This window comes from Astyanax mexicanus, chromosome 11 (assembly GCF_023375975.1).
Source record: "Astyanax mexicanus isolate ESR-SI-001 chromosome 11, AstMex3_surface, whole genome shotgun sequence".
NCBI classification, from domain to species: domain Eukaryota; kingdom Metazoa; phylum Chordata; class Actinopteri; order Characiformes; family Acestrorhamphidae; genus Astyanax; species Astyanax mexicanus.
The window spans coordinates 17,306,490-17,322,827 of NC_064418.1; the positions used below are offsets into that span (position 1 = coordinate 17,306,490).

Genomic DNA, 16,338 nt, shown 5'->3' on the forward strand with positions numbered 1-16,338 from the left:
CCAAGATCTCCTTTAAGGAACTGTGACCTGTGAGGTCCATCAGAGTGGATTATAAGGTATTAAACACACTATTAAACATTCAATAAATCAGTCCAGAATGTCTGATTGTAAAAGCTATTACTAAAAATAAGTAATATCAACACCAAATTATATCTAAACTGTGGGGCTGTATTATTAAAGGAGAACTCCGGTGTAAAATGGACTTTAGGTGTAGTAAATCATGATAAAAAGTACTTATCTTTGATGAATAGTTCCAGAAACTTAAACAGTTTGCACAAACACCCTTCAGACTGGGTGACACGGGGCATAATTTGCCCCGATAAATCGCTTTTTACACCATTATCCAGGCTCACAGTAGCTACACACCTCTTTGCTAGAATCCGGAAATAATCCCTGATATTTAAAACGAGGCATTAATACAAAAAACGTATTAAAAACCACTGTTTACATCCTATAACGCTAGCCTCAGCTCCGAGCATCGCTATTAATCCTGGTTCCGGCTGCTATGCTATGCGGAGTCTATGTAGTATGGTAAAAACTTCTTATCATGTTTTACTGCACCAACAGTCCATTTTACAAAGGAGTTCTCCTTTAATACAACCACAAAGATCATATCAGCATCAGCTAATATTCAGCATTAAGACACTCTGATACGAGTACAAGTTATCTGATCAGGACATGTCAAGTATACAGTATAGTGTGTTCTTGTGCTGTGTGTCAGTACTACTATGCTCTGGCTTTTAATACACAGAACACAAAAAACAGAAAAGAATTAATGTTTTAATATTTGTTTTCCTGATTACAATAATGCCAAATTTAGTTCAATTCATTAGCAGAACAGCAGAGACAATTCTGGGCTATAGAGTTCCTGCGATGTGTCTGCGTGCACAAGTAGGAACGTGGCCAATTCATGAACAATGTGTGAGTTCTTTCCAAAGAACAGACACGTATCCTCCGGAGGGGATATGAACTTTGATGGCCACCCTGGGACAGATGTTTAATAGTTGGCCTAGCTATGCGTGATTAATCAGGGAACACAATATCTAACTACAAAAAGTGTCTGTTCAGGTCAAGGATTCTCTGATCTTTTTATTAATGAACAAATTGTATGTCGTCACATCAATGTCAAAAGTCGAGAGTGCAAAAATACCAGGTGAAAAAAATTAATCAGCGTGTTTTAACATTTTGCATGTGTAAATGAACTTCTCGTGAGCACAAATGTGAAACTAGCGTGCAAAAAAAGGAAACTGTGTGCGCGCTGAAGAAAATGTTGCTCTTGAGCTTCATTTTTCTCCTCTCGGGTGCTTTTTTCACCTGGTATTTTTGCGCCCTTGACTTTTGACATTGATGTGACGCCATAGAATTGACTGATGATCTGTGTGGTAAAGCATTAGTACACCCCAAACTTCTTGACCTACAGTTTGATCTCACAGGTCTGTCATAACAGTAAGCATATTGGTATCTACCTGTCTAGCTTTTTCAGAGATTGTACATTGAGTTCCAGGACAATGCCCTAAGGCTGAACAATGTAATGTTGTCTGATAAAAGTTCACATACACTCATCATGAACATGAAGGTCATGACAATGTGTTTTCTTTGAACAGCTTGTTTTCTGTGGTGGAACATGTTGCAACCATAAGATCAGAGCTTTAGGGGTGCTGAGCAAAAAATACTCTCTCAACCTTTTACTCTCACTTTAGGGGTGCTGAGACTCAAAAAAAGAGCTAGTTATGCCTAGCTAGCAAGACCAAGAACTTTTATTAATTTTGTAGTTTATTAAAATCAAGACACGAGGCACTATTTTAGCGATCTACAGATGTGTCGTCAACTGTGCACTGCACAGCTTAATTTAGGGCATCAGTATTTCTTTGCTTATGTAATGACGGGAAAAGTATGTCTTGCACGGCTTAAATCACGCAAAAGGCATCTACTAATTTTCTTAATTAATCATGGATGCGTTTTGGGCATAATGCGAAATACACAAAGGTGCAATTCCCTTGCCATTACCAGGTGTGCTTTGGTGGATTGCTATTTTAACAGTGCAGCTACCTGGATGTGTCCAACACTTCTCAGCAGAAAAATACAATGTTCAGTTTGTTTATAGACTTAGTGAACAGTCAAACACTTTAAGTACAGTAAATGTTCAACCCCAGCTGGCACACAACCCACCTTCAACGTTGAAATGTAGTTGAAATATGCATGAAATATGGTTTAAGTAACGTTAAAACAATATTAATGTTAAATGGTTGTGCAAAGGTTTACATTTTGACATTGAATCAATATAATGTCTTTAACCTTTCAATTAGCATTTTACATTGCATCACCATACAATTAAAAAATGGTTGAATGGAGGGATGAAAAAGTGGTTTTACTTTCCTTTGCAGTAATTAGTTTTTAATTTGGCACCAATTCTTCATCATACCTGGGGGTATCCCCATGTTCTATTTGTTTAACTGTTGTGTTTTTGAGATCAGATGTTGAATCAGATTGGTTGTGGTGGGCAACATTCTAGTCAGCTTTACTGCAGTGATGTGAGTTTATTGTTATTACTCTGTTAGCTACTAGTTATAGCTTTTTTTGTTTGTAGTTGTACAGTTCCTACTTCTCAGAGACGTGTATTTAGAGAGAGAGAATCAAAATAATTTTTTTTTTCCTCTTACATACAAGAGCATCCTGAATGTGAGCTATGGTTTATTAAATGTACGTACAATGTGGAAATAACGATGCCATATTAACATTGATTCACTTTTTAAAATTAGCACCAAATGATTAAAACATGTTTAGCACAGCTAATCAAAGGACTTCACTTACCTAGCATGATATACAACATTCTGTTCACTACAAGACACGCTTCAATCTATCTGACTGAAACTGCACTTATAAATGAGAACGATAGAGCGACTGGAGGGACAGAAGAAGTTGGATAATGTTAGCTAACAGGCTAATCGCTAACAGAACAGCACAGACGATAAGGTTAGTAAACGGACTCATTTGCATGAACATACAATTATTATGGTGAACCTGTGTTTTTTTCACCCGTTTTTAGAGAGACAAATCAAATTTAGTGAGCGCCCCCTTTTGTTGGCCATCTTAAACACATATACCGTCCTTATATGGAGATACCGTTAAAACGATTTACTATTGTGGTATACGATATTTTTGTTATACTGCCCAACCTAGACCAGAATTTATTTGATAGACATCAACAGACTTCTGGTCAGATATTTGCCAACATTTCTTGGCATAATTGGTATAATTTGGAGTTCAGGTAAATTTGTTGTTTGTATGGCACTACTCTGATATTTATGCACATTTAAGAAAACATATTTTCAGTGGAGTCAGATTAGATCCCAAAAGCTTAACTTTATCCTGACTTATCCAGTTCAAAACCACCTTTAATGTGTGTTTGGGTCATGAGCCAGGTTTCCAAACAAACATTTCATGTGAAGAACTTCAGAGGACATAGGTTACTGTGATTAGGAGTGGCATCAAAACAAGCCGAAGTAAAATTAACTTTACAGCCATTACAGTCTTTTTATAGCTGTGTTGTTTACAGTGCAGAGATGCCAGACAGGGTAAGAAGTGGCCCAACTAATGATTGTCACCCCAGAGACGTCCACCCAACATCTGAGAGATGCTCTCATCCAGAACAGATTATAAAAGGGCTTAGATATTCACACATAAATCTTTTGAGCACTGATACTACCAGCAACCTGGACTACAGTCGTCCGTGTGACCTGAGAGATGGTGTGTGTAACCAAGCCAAATTTGAAGCCGGATGGTCTCTAGACACTGTTATTTGGAGGTGATCAGATCAGATTGTTTCTACATGGGTTGCTGTGGTATAGATGTCGGTGTCAGTAACTATCTTTGGCAATCTTTTTGGACCCTCGCACTTTTATTACTCTAAATTTAAATCTTGTTTGTTGAGTTGTAAAATATGCAAAAAACTTGGCATAACCCAAATTCAGCATCCAGAGCATTCAGACTGAGACACATCTGTAAAAATTCACAAAAAATCTAATTTCAGACCACCTCCAAATGTAACTTGCATCGATTTCCAAAAAAACATATTTCATGTGTTTCTGCTTGTCCAGACTATTACAAATTAATCTAGATAAAATTTATATAGATCAATTTGTAGTTATATTTGTCTGTCTAGATTTCAAAAAATAATCTGGATCAATTCTAAATATGACAAAAATCAGATTTAATGTGGTTTATGCATTTTTTAACAGACAGAATCATGGAATTGTGGAATAAATGTGAAATTAAGATATAAACACGGAAATACGCCGAATTATTTCAACTATTAATGTAAAAAATGCATTAATGTGTATTTACTCTTAAGAAATAGGTTTTCATGGCTAAATTTGACCAGCCTGGTAGCCAATCTTCATTAATTGCACATTGCACCAGTAAGATTAGAGTGTGAAGGTTAAATTAGCAGGGTAATGCACACAACATTATGGGTGACATACCAGAGTTCAAAAGAGGACGAATTATTGGTGCACGTCTTTCTGGCGCATCTGTGACCAAGACAGCAAGTCTTTGTGATGTACCAAGAGCCACAGTACCCAGAGTAATGTCAGCATACCACCATGAAGATTGAACAACATCCAACAGGATTAACTGTGGACGCAATTGGAAGCTGTCTGAAAGGGATGTTCACGTGCTAACCTGGATTGTATCCAAAAAACATAAAACCACGGCTGATTTAATCACGTCAGAATTCAATGTGCACCTCAACTCTCCTGTTTCCACCAGAACTGTCCGTCAGGACAATAAATTATTGTGGTCTAAAACCAGGTGTTTCAGTTTCATTGTCCAACCCCTGTATTTGAGTAGCTTAGAATCTCCTGATAATATCTATGGCATGTGTAATCGTCTTCCAAAAGAGTTGCGCAGATTAATTTATCAGAGGATGTAATTAAAATTAAAATTGATTTGTGCCTGATAGCAATATTAAAAACCTAAATATTTTAAATGTTATGTAAAAAATGATTTAAAAAAAACAAAAACAGTTCTTAGGGCCCTAATACTATTGTAAATGCTGTACTGGATGCTCAGTCAGCAACTTTCCAAGTGAGTTAAAAAGCTCTGTATACTTTCAGCTTTGCTCATAGAGCAGCTCACAAACCCCCATTCACATGCAGGCCTAAGTGGAGACTGAATACTGTGGTAAACTAAGCTTTTCTTTCACCTCAAAGGAGCCGAGCATCGCGCTGAGACAGAAATGGCATGCTGGGACCTGCAGGAGCCCGAAAAATAGAGATAGGAAACTCTTAAGCTGGTTTTGGGCAACGGGCTGACTGTTTCTAAAGACGTGTTGTTAGAATATCTGATTGTGAGATTATGTTTTTAGATATATATATATTTTTTTTTTTCTTATAAAAGCAATTACACAATAACTACTGCTATGCCTGCTCAACCAAAACCAAGGTCAAATTTAACCGGATCAAATAGTGCTGGTGTAAAAACACCCTGAGAATCTCAATCATCATCTAATTCATTTTAAAATAACACGAGATCTTGCAAGATTAAAACAGCATAATATTTTTGGTGGGGTGTTAAATGTGTCTCGAGAGACTTATGTACAGGTATAAAAAATGTTAAAGCATTTTTGGTGGCAAACAGCTTTAACACTGACTTCAACACATTGTTCAGTTATTCGTATGATCCGCCGAGCCTTGTGTTCCCACTCGCACATTACCATCTTTAGGGTTTAAACTGCAGAGCGACAAGGAATCGTCGTGTTGATGCAACACAGAAGTATAAACCGGTCATAGGTTGCCAGGTCTGTGAGATCATACAGGAGAGAATTTGTTGGGTTTATGGTAAAACCAGTTGCAGTACCTGCATACTGTTCTGTATTTTACTGCATATGATAAATCATATGTACATATTTCATAATTCATAATCAGAGACATCCATTATAAGATGATTACTTCACAACAACAACAAAAATTTAAATAAAAATTTACCTAAAGTTTTGCATTTTGTTCAGACAATATTTTAAGTTATATATTTAAAAAAAAAAAAAGAAAATTCTCATCTCGTTCTTGTGAACACAATATGTGTGAGAGTTTAGGAGTTGTGAAAGATATGTGTTTGCTTTTTTGCTTTCCTTCTCAGATTTTAATAAAAGGAAAAAAAACAACATTGAGAGAAACAGGGTAAAAATCATTGCAGGGGAACAAAGGTTAAGAAAGTTTAAAGCCAAAAAAATCAGAAAAAGAAAGCAAACAAAAACAAAGTTACCAAGAACTGAGCTGTGGTTTGGTTTTCAAGGTAAATTTACTGCGGGTAAATGTGTGTGTGTGTATGTGTGTATGAGTGTGTTTGGACAGTGAGCGAGACAATGGAGAGCTAATGGGCTGCAGCCAAACAGTTGCGTGACTAGAGTAGACGACCTGACCAGGGAGAGGCCGCATCCTGGGCTTTTCCTGCGGCAGCTGTTCAGATAAGGAAGCATTCTTGTCAGCACTGCTTACACAGGCCCTGGGGACCCTTTTAGAAGCAAAGTGTGTGTGTATATGTGTGGTTAATGGCAGGAGACCAGTGTTTAATACAATCAGCACTCATCACTGCAGTCCATTACCTATTTTCCCACCATCTCCTATTTTAAAAGCACAGAAAATAAACCCCTACCAATACGCAACTCTAGTGCCATGTATTCCAAGCTCTGGCCTAGTTTTCTAATGCTTTTGAGTAATTTGGGTAAATACTTAAAAACAACATGGAAAAGCATTCACAATGACCTGTATAACTAATTCCTTACAAAGTACACTGACCATCCAACAGCCACAGCACTTGAAGATGCCCAGCTGCACTCTTAAATAAAACTCTCAAATAAAAGTAGGCAGAGGCGTGCAGACATAGACATCAGCCAAAAGCACCAAAGTGCCCTTTTGAAACTTCGTTTTTTTTTTTTTTTTTTTTTTTTTTTAAATTATTATTAAGATTTTACTGAGGCCGATTTGAAATGATGTTTTGAAAACCTGAGCGATTAAAAACGAGTGAAAACAGAATGCCCTGAAATCAGCTCGCACACACCCGACCTCTCTCTTTTCCTCTGTCTCGTGACCCCGCGCGGTCACATGCAAGGCACATTAGATGCGCTGCAGCAGCAGTTCAGTTCAGCGAGTCTTCAGCACAGCACGCAGGGCAACAGATACGCTTCTTCTCCCCGTGTCCCACCAGCCAGGTAACATACACATCAAGTAAAATCCTACCGTTTGCCCTCTAAGCCCAACGTGAAATCATTTTGTTGTGCAGTAAAATGTCTCATACAGCACCATGTGCGCTAAAAAGTGCCTTTTTCCCCTCTGAGCACTTGCCCCCCAAAATGTCTGTGCACGCCACTCAAAAGTAGGTCTGGGTGATTCTTGGAACATGATTTGCAATTTTTGGCATAAATTATCTATATATATATATATATATATATATATATATATATATATATATATATATATATATATATATAGCAAAACTACTCTGCTAAAACAAGAAAAAACAGGCAAGCCTATATTTGCTGGACCACCCCTGTATCTTAAAATATGACATCAACTGTGTTTCATGTATCAATTCATTTGACCTAAAATAAAAATCTGCAGACACACTGTTCCTTTGTGGATAAGATTAGACAGCCCGGATGTAAACCAAATATTTACAAGGCTTTAGAGGTGAAGGGCCCTGATAAACATAGTCAAAGTCCTTATAGACAAGTCAGGCTTTGGAATGCCAGCAGGCAATTACATAAGGTCATGCAAGTCAAGCCTCCTATGACTTTGAGTGAGAAGTGACCAAAAGTGTGGAAACTGTAGGATAGATTACAATTTTAACAAGATATTTTAAATCATGGACAAAATCTAGCAAAACAAAAGCTTCTTGAACTGTTTGTAGCATTTGGCATATAACAATAATAATGTACAAATATGATTTTTTTTGACATAGCTACTGCACTTGCACAGGTCTACAGGTCAAGCGTGGAAATTGCAGAGCATCTCACCATATTATATTATTACGCTACATTACTCACAATCAATAACGATATTATCACAATAATGTGATTCTGTGAGGCTCGACATATTGCAAGTCAATTCTCTATGATACTTTAAGACATCTGTGTTATTAAAGAGAATGGTCCTAAATAAGCAAATACCAGGAATTCATATTTATTACCAGTATGACTAGAATGAATAAGCTGGTTTTCAAGCATGATAAAAATTACAATATTATAATAACATATATTATCTCTATGTGGTAAAGAGTTGGTTAACTTAGTTAGATTAATAGCACAGGATATATTTTCACCTGTATATGCAGCTACACTGATCATCCAACAGCTTAGGCCATCTAAAACCAGCTACTAGCTATCATAAGCTAGCTGGTGGAAAAATTAGTACATCAGTCTGAATTGGTCAGAGAAATGCAAGGAGAAACCTTTCAAAAGAACATCAGAGCAAGGCTTAAGATACATCTGTCCAAAGAACATTGTTTCAGAAGTCCTGATCTGAGGGTGTTTTCACACGTGCCTTGCTTAGTTTGGACTTTTGTACTTTTCAGTTTGGGTCCAAACCAAAGAAGCAGATGTGAAAGGGGCCGTGAACCATGGTAAAAGGAATCTGAGGAAAATAATTTAACACTTATTCTGATTTTGGGGGGATAAAGGTGGTGTACACGAAGTGGAGTCGGATTCTGACAGTCAGGATCATCTATCTACAGTGGTGTGAAAAAGTTTTTGCCCCTTAAGTATTTCTTTTTTTTTTCATGGTTGTCACTTTTAATGATCATCAAAATTAAATATTAGACCACACAATTAAACACACAAATGCTTTTATAGTTTTATATTAAGGTAGACCAAAAATCCAAACATACATAACCCTGTGTGAGAAGTGTTTGCCTTCCCAGTTAAAACAAAACTTATCTATGGTGTATCACACCTGAGGTCAATTTTTCTAGCCACACCCAGGCCTGATCACTGCCACACCTGTTCTCAATCAAGAAATCACTTAAATAGGACATCTTCCTGACATAGTGAAAAAGAAACAAGTTGGGTTCTGCAGCAGGACAAAGATCCAAAATACATCAGCAAGTCCACCTCTGAATGACTAAAGAAAAACACAGTGAAGACTTTGGAGTGGCCTGGTCAAAGTCCTGACCTGAATCCTATTGAGATGTTGTGGCAGGACCTTAAAAAGGCAGTTCATGCTAGAAAATTGTCCAATGTGGCGGAAATACAACACTTCTGTAAAGATTAATGGGTCAAAATTCCTCCACAGCTTTTTTTTCTTTCTTAATAATAAAATCTTTAATTTAAAAACTGCATTTTGTGTTTACTTGTGTTGTCTTTCGACTAATATTTAAATTAGTTTGATTATTTAAAACATTTAAGAGTGTTAAACAATGCAAAAAATCAAGAATATAGGGGGCACCCCACTTTTTATACAACGTAACAAAGACACAAACCTTGGAGTGCAAATGTGTGTGAAAACGCCTAAAATTGTTTGGTCTCTTTTTAATGGTAGATGTTGTGCTGTAGAGACCTATATGTAGATCCCATGATAACATTGTAGGGTTGTTGGAGAATGTATGCAACTTTTTAGAACAGTCTGATCTGGCCATGTTGGCCAATGTTTCACTTGTAAATGATTTAGTGGACAGTGGAATGTACAAGTTGTAAGGTGTTATCTTTGTTTCTGCTGGATTTTCTTTGGAAGAAGCAATATCAGTGTTTGAGGTTCACAGGTTCACAAACAACCTCCAAGTCCGGAACTCATTACACAACTAATACCTAAAACAGATTTCATCTTCTGGCACCTTTACTTCCATTTTATTGTTGTGCCTTTTTAAAGATGGTTAATACTCCTTTAATTAATATCAATACTAAAGCCCTACTAACGATGCACATTTGAAGCTTACATTTTATTTGGTTACACAATTACATTATTAAACAAAAAATGAACCATTAGCCAGGCTTCAGGCGTTCAGGTTTCACCTCTGATAACACAAAGATGTTATGAATGCAATCACAAAACACACAAAACACAGCCTGACCCCTCCCCCAGAGCCTATCTAGCCCTATTTACTGTGCAGGTAAAAGTACACAGAGAAACCTGTGGGAGACAATACACACGGCTATATTGTGTCAATACGCCTGAAGGAGACACAGAACAACTCTACTGTAAAATTCATTCTAGACATAAAGTGATTAATATTGTAGTTTGCATAAAAAAACTGAATTTCTGCATATCTATGGAACTTTCTTCTCCTTAACATTGTATTACAATTTCACAATGTACGGACCAACAGAAATAGTTAATTACTTTCTATTGCTTGTAATTATACTGTTTTATTGACTTGTATTATAACTTATTAATCTTTTCCAATCTAAAAGTGCAGACCAAGGTTCATGTGCTTGTTAGAGGTAACACTTTGGGCCCTATCATACATCCTGTGCAAGGCGTGTCGAGATGCTCTTTGCTATCTTACACCCTGTCAACAGTCTATTTTCACCCCTTGTGCATGCACTGTTAAAATAGCGTCAGATTTTAGGAATTAATCTACACTGATGGGAAGTGAGGTGTGTCCAGGTAAATTTCTGGTGTATTGCTATTTTGGCAGTGGAAAACACAGGTGCACTTGACTGAAATGAACCTAGACAACAGCCAATCATCCATTTGAAGAGTCCATTTCTGCAGGTGCGCCATGCACACCGCGTACACTGAGCACACATACACCCCTATTCGTTCAACACACACACGGACGCACTGCAGTGCACAAACCTGACTTTTAACTTATAAATAGGCAGAATTAAGGATAAAATAACCTTACTGCTCCATTAAATGAGCTGCTGGCATACCTTCACAGTGTGAATACGCAGGTCAGTATTTCCTGCTGAGACGCACAAAGCGCACAAAGTCAGAGCCCACCTGGCTCTTAAAGAGATTTGCAAGTGACACACTGATTGGTTCATTTCACATTATGGACAAAACACACCCATGATTAATTAAGAGAACAAGTATGTGCCATTTGCGTGTTTTGAGCTGCGCAAGGTATATTTTTTGCTCCCTTACCATACTAAATGCAGCTGCATGATCAGCAATTGACCAAAGCACTAAAGATTGCTAAAATAGGCTTGACTTATGACGTGTCAGTGTCTCTTTACTATTGTCAGAACAGAAAATGTATGCCTAGCATGGCAAAAGGAACATACTAATTTTCTTAATTAATTATGGGTGTGTTTTGGGCAAAACGAGCAATAAACCAATCAGCGTGTTACTTTGACTTTCAGATTTCTATTTTAGGGACGCAGCACATCTGCTTGTCCATGTGTGCATAACAAGCTAGGATGTATGCGTCTGTCTAGGTTTAATTCAGTCACTGGTGCACCTGTGTTTTCCATTGATAAGATAACAATATGCCAGAAATTTACCTGAATACACCTCATTTCCAAACCATCACACCATCTGTTCAGAAGCACTGTTTGTATTTAAGTGATGCAGGAACAACGCATGAAAATAGCCTGTTGGTGGGGTAAAAGATAGCAATGAGCATAGCAACGTGCCTTGCGCAGGGTGTAAGATATTGCCCCATTATGTTTGATAATTTGTTAACTAGTGTCAGTTATTAATTATATGAAACATTTTGCCATAATCCTGTTAATTAATGTACCCATTGTATACTAGAATTTAATAGAAATAATAGAATAATAAAAAATTGGTTAGTTTTGTTTCATATTGCTTTTTAGCAGTATCATAATAAAATCGCTCCTGCCTCAGTTTCCTGTTACTGATTCAAATGTTCAGTTGATCCAGACCTTTTCTGGTAGGAGCAGTCATTTAGTCCGGACCATGGTTCATCTTTCACACCTTCTATTTTGGTTTAGGTCTAATTGTCCAGACCAAAGATGGCAGGTGTGAAAGTGCCATTTAAGTTCTTGTCCTATTCTGGTAGTGATTATTTTATTTATTTTTTAGATTCAGCCTCAGTAAATGACACCCTGGTCAGTACAGCAGTCAGACAACATGTGCTTATGCAGTTTAAGGTAATACCATTTTTTAAATAAACAAATGTGACAATAGCCATCACAACTGTTTGTTTAAGAAAAATACAGTAACTGTATTTAAATGATGGGAAACTCATTTATAATGATCTGTTAACACTATCTAAACATGGAAATCCTCTCCTCGGCACCATCAAAGGAAATCCTGATTACTTCTCCTGCGAAAAGATATGAGACTGGTCAGGCTTCTGCTCCTGGACCATAAGAGAGAGGAAGTCTAGGCAAGCTACTGTAGCACTTCTTACATGGAATTCTCCACACAGAAAGACTCTCAGCGGACCTGAGGCTTTATTTTATTAACAGAGAAAGAGCTTCTGTTATATGTCACAAGCCATGTCACAAGTCTAGACCAGAGTCCGCACCAAGGTTCATATCATTGTTACATTGTATACATTTGGTCTGGTTAGTTTTTGTTTCACACTGACGTTTAGTGAGCAGAATAAAGAACTTTACTTCACTCTGTCCTCATCAGCTACGTGGGCGGAGTATCGCTGTAGTTTATATTGATTGGTTTGTAAAATGTTAGTTTTTAGTTTGGGGAGTTGCTTTGCCAGTTGTTCTGACAAATTCTAATTCTTTGTCAGAATCCAACTCTCTGCAGAATGAGTGTAAAAGATTATGCTCATACTCCTTTTATTTCTGTTTATAAATAAGGGTTAATCTACTGTTAAAGTAAATTAATTAATTCCCAGTCTAAGTGTTTGTGTCCATACTGCTGCATGACGTGCCTGCACATCAAGGGGAGTCATATTTCGGCACAACACTGGTTCTTATTACCTCTGGTTTGTTTAAAGACTTACCTTACCTTCCTGCAATTGGTCTGAAAATCTGAACCATCTAGAAAAGTTTTACACTGCAGACAAACCTGACCATGGTTCAGTAGATCTAGATCAGGACCACTTTATTTGGTCAGATCAAACTCCTCTGACCTGGACCGTGGTTCATGGCCCCTTTTACACCTTTTACTTTGGTTCAGACCCAAAAAAACAAAAGTCTGGACAAAAAAAAAGTAGGTGGAAAAGGAACCATGAGGCTTTTAGGTCCTGACCTTCAGACTTTTCAGTTTGGCACAAATCAGTATTGTAGGTGTAAAAGGTGTCGCAATCCACAGTTCAAAACATAACCAAAATCTGGTCAGATCAAAAGAGGTGGTCTTGGTTTTGATTAAGTAAACTATGGTAATCTATAAAAAAATTGATTTCTATGTGGATGCTTTTCAAACTTCAAGTGCCACTTGAGGCAAACAATGTTGAGTTCTTAAATCCATAATCTTTCTCCAGACAAGGGCGTTTGGTGGATGGGCAAATCATAGTCTAAGGTTCTTCATGACTACATCTATGCTAATCTTTAAAGATAGCTGCTTTAGTTATTCAGCTCATGGCATGCACACACTAGCAGGCACTTAGTACAGTAATGCCCTGAATATTGGGAATTGGTGAATTGGTGTCTTGCTGCAATACTTGTTTGAAAAAACCAAACTAAGTAAATAAGTACATAAATAGTTGAATTCTTGATGGTTTAACTAAATATTAGAAGTTTAGTTTACTTACACTTTTATGCATGTAAATAATTACATAATCTTTAATCAGGAAATATATATATCACAGCTATGGTAAGTGTAAGAATTTATTTTATAAATTAACTAAAATAAAAAACAGCAATTAATTCAAAGCATTAGTCTGTATTTTTCCGTTGCTACAGGGCTCTTATCTGACTGACAGCGGTTTTAACCAACCAAAGCCTTTTAAAATGCCTTCTGCCCCCACGTGACTGCGTGCCCCTTCTGCTGATTTTGAGAAGGGTGTAGTAATGAATCTATTAGCAAAGTCAAAGCAAATCTAACCAATCAGATTCATGATTTTCACTCCAGGGGCGGGCCATGACTGTCTAACCCCTTCTCAGCGCTGTGGTGAAGGGGTTACACATTGCTTAGTCATTAACGGAGGTCATGCTGGATTAATTTAATAGTTATCTAACTATCATGGAATTGCAGCTGCAAATCAGAGAGATATTGTGTCATATCATATTAAAATACCTTTTTAAAGTCTGTCCTTCAATGTGCAACTAATTCGCAATATTAGGCCGCCTGACTGGGGAATTTTTGTGTGTACCTAATGTTTTGGTTGCTCTGGTGTACTGTAGACATACAAATGAGTGCTCTTTGTTGAACGGCTGTACTTGTAGACAAATGAAGCAGTTATTGTTGGGTCTATTATATAGGTTTGTAGTTTATAGCTGTATTTGTGGGCTGTTGATGTGTATTTAGTTAATATAACTAAGTCAAGAGAGAGAATATGTAGTTATTGTAATATTTATCTATGTGTCGGCAAGCCGGCGGCGTGGTGGGGGGGATGGATGGTGGTTGCAGAAGGGGTACCCACTATATTCACTGCACGCCACTGATAACAAGCATTAAAATTCACTAGTAGTATGTCTCTGAAGCTAGCCAGATAGCTAGCTAAAGTGCCCAATCCACCTTAAATGATGCAGGAACTACATTGTGTCACCTGGGGCTATAGGATTATTTGATATACAAAATTGAAATCCTTTAACATGACTTTACCATTTCTTCTATAATTTTGCTCATGTAGAAATCCAAATAATGCTACCACAGCATACCTGAGTACCTGAACTGCTGGTACTCAAAGCATTTTTGTGGTTCCTAAGTCAAGTACCACTTAAAGTAAACAATTGTGGAGTTGTCAATTCCATAATCTTTCTCCAGACGAGAAGGTTTGGTGGTTGAGCAAATCATAATCTAAGGTATTTTATGACTACATCTAAGCTAATCTTTAAAGACAGCTGTTCAATTTCTTCAGCTCATGGCGTGTACACACTAGCATGTACTTCTCACCCACAATCCAAAACACAAGAAGCCTTTAGAATCTGTAATAACTGGAGAGTAGAGATGTTTTGCAAGAGTGTTTGAATCATCTCAAGGATAGCTGACCTTTTTAAGGGAGTTCATGATCTAAACAACCTTTTAAAATTGGTTTCATTTCTTTGTGCAGTTTCTGTGAACCCAGCATCATGAGTTCATTAGTTTAACTAAAAAGATTAGTAAAGAAAACCACAAAATCCACAGCATTATCAGACCAGATTAACTATTCATCAGCACTTCACAACTCCAGGAACAGCTGCTGGCTGGCACATGACTGACCTTCAGCACTGAAATATGGTTACAATATATTAGTGGTAGTTTCAGTGTTGAAAAATATTGAAAAATGTTTGGTTGTGTAAAGTGGTTGTCTCGAAATGAGGTGTGTTCAGGTAGATTTTTGCTGTATTGCTATCTTTAGCCTCCCTAAAAAAGAGCTAGCGACGCTCTGGGTGCCCCACTGAGTGAATATAACCTAGACAGACATCAACATCAACTGTTGAGAAGTACTAGACATGTCCAGGTAGCTTCGCCCCTGAGATAGCAATGCGCCAAAGTAAGGGCACAACTGGCACACAGATGAGTTTTTTTCACATTATGCCCAAAACACACATTAATGATTAATTAAGAGAATTAGTACATGCCTTTTGCACATTTTAAGCCGTAAAATGCGTTTTTTTTCCCTTTATAATCAAGCTACACAGTCGACTGCTCACATATAGATTGCTAAAATATCACCCTTTTTCTTATAAATTTCGTAAATATTTTGATACCATTTTATTTGTATTCAAAATAAAAAAACAACAAACTAGACATAAAAATGTCAGCTGCAGTTTAAAGATGGAGCAATAAAATGCTAATAAAATCATTATAATTATCTTATTTATAATGCAAAGTTAAAATATAACTTAATTACACAGCCATTTTATAAAAACAATTGACATTATTTAACCAAATTTCTATGCTGAAGGTCAATCATGTGTCAGGTGGGTAGGTAATTGAATGTTAAAGAGTAGGACAAAACAGATTTAAGCTTAAGATTATGTTGATTTAATAAATAAATGTTGATAAATGATGATTTAATTAAATAAATGTTAAAATGCTGTCTGGGTTTATCTGGTACAGTCAGTAGATTTGATTTATCTCTTGCTACATCTCTCTACAGCTATTTTAAAACATAAATTAAGTCCATAGTTGACCTGGTGGCGTTTTCTGACTCTCTCCACAGTGTTAAAAACACATCATCTACCTGCACCCTGCTTAAATCCAAACATGCCCTGATTCTCCTCGCTTATCTGGATTCACTGTGGGCCCGAGTCTCCACCGAGGATTCAGCTCACCCGATCCTTATCACTTTCCAAGATATTAATCACAGGCTTGAGAAAGGAGCCAG

At 37.1% G+C, this 16,338-nt stretch overlaps 1 protein-coding gene across 1 annotated transcript in view; it reads right to left on the reverse strand.

Moving 5' to 3' along the window:
• The window catches only part of LOC103044837 (aryl hydrocarbon receptor), a 49,639-nt gene that overhangs the window by 18,710 nt on the left and 14,591 nt on the right, over positions 1 to 16,338 (reverse strand). The window lies entirely within an intron of this gene.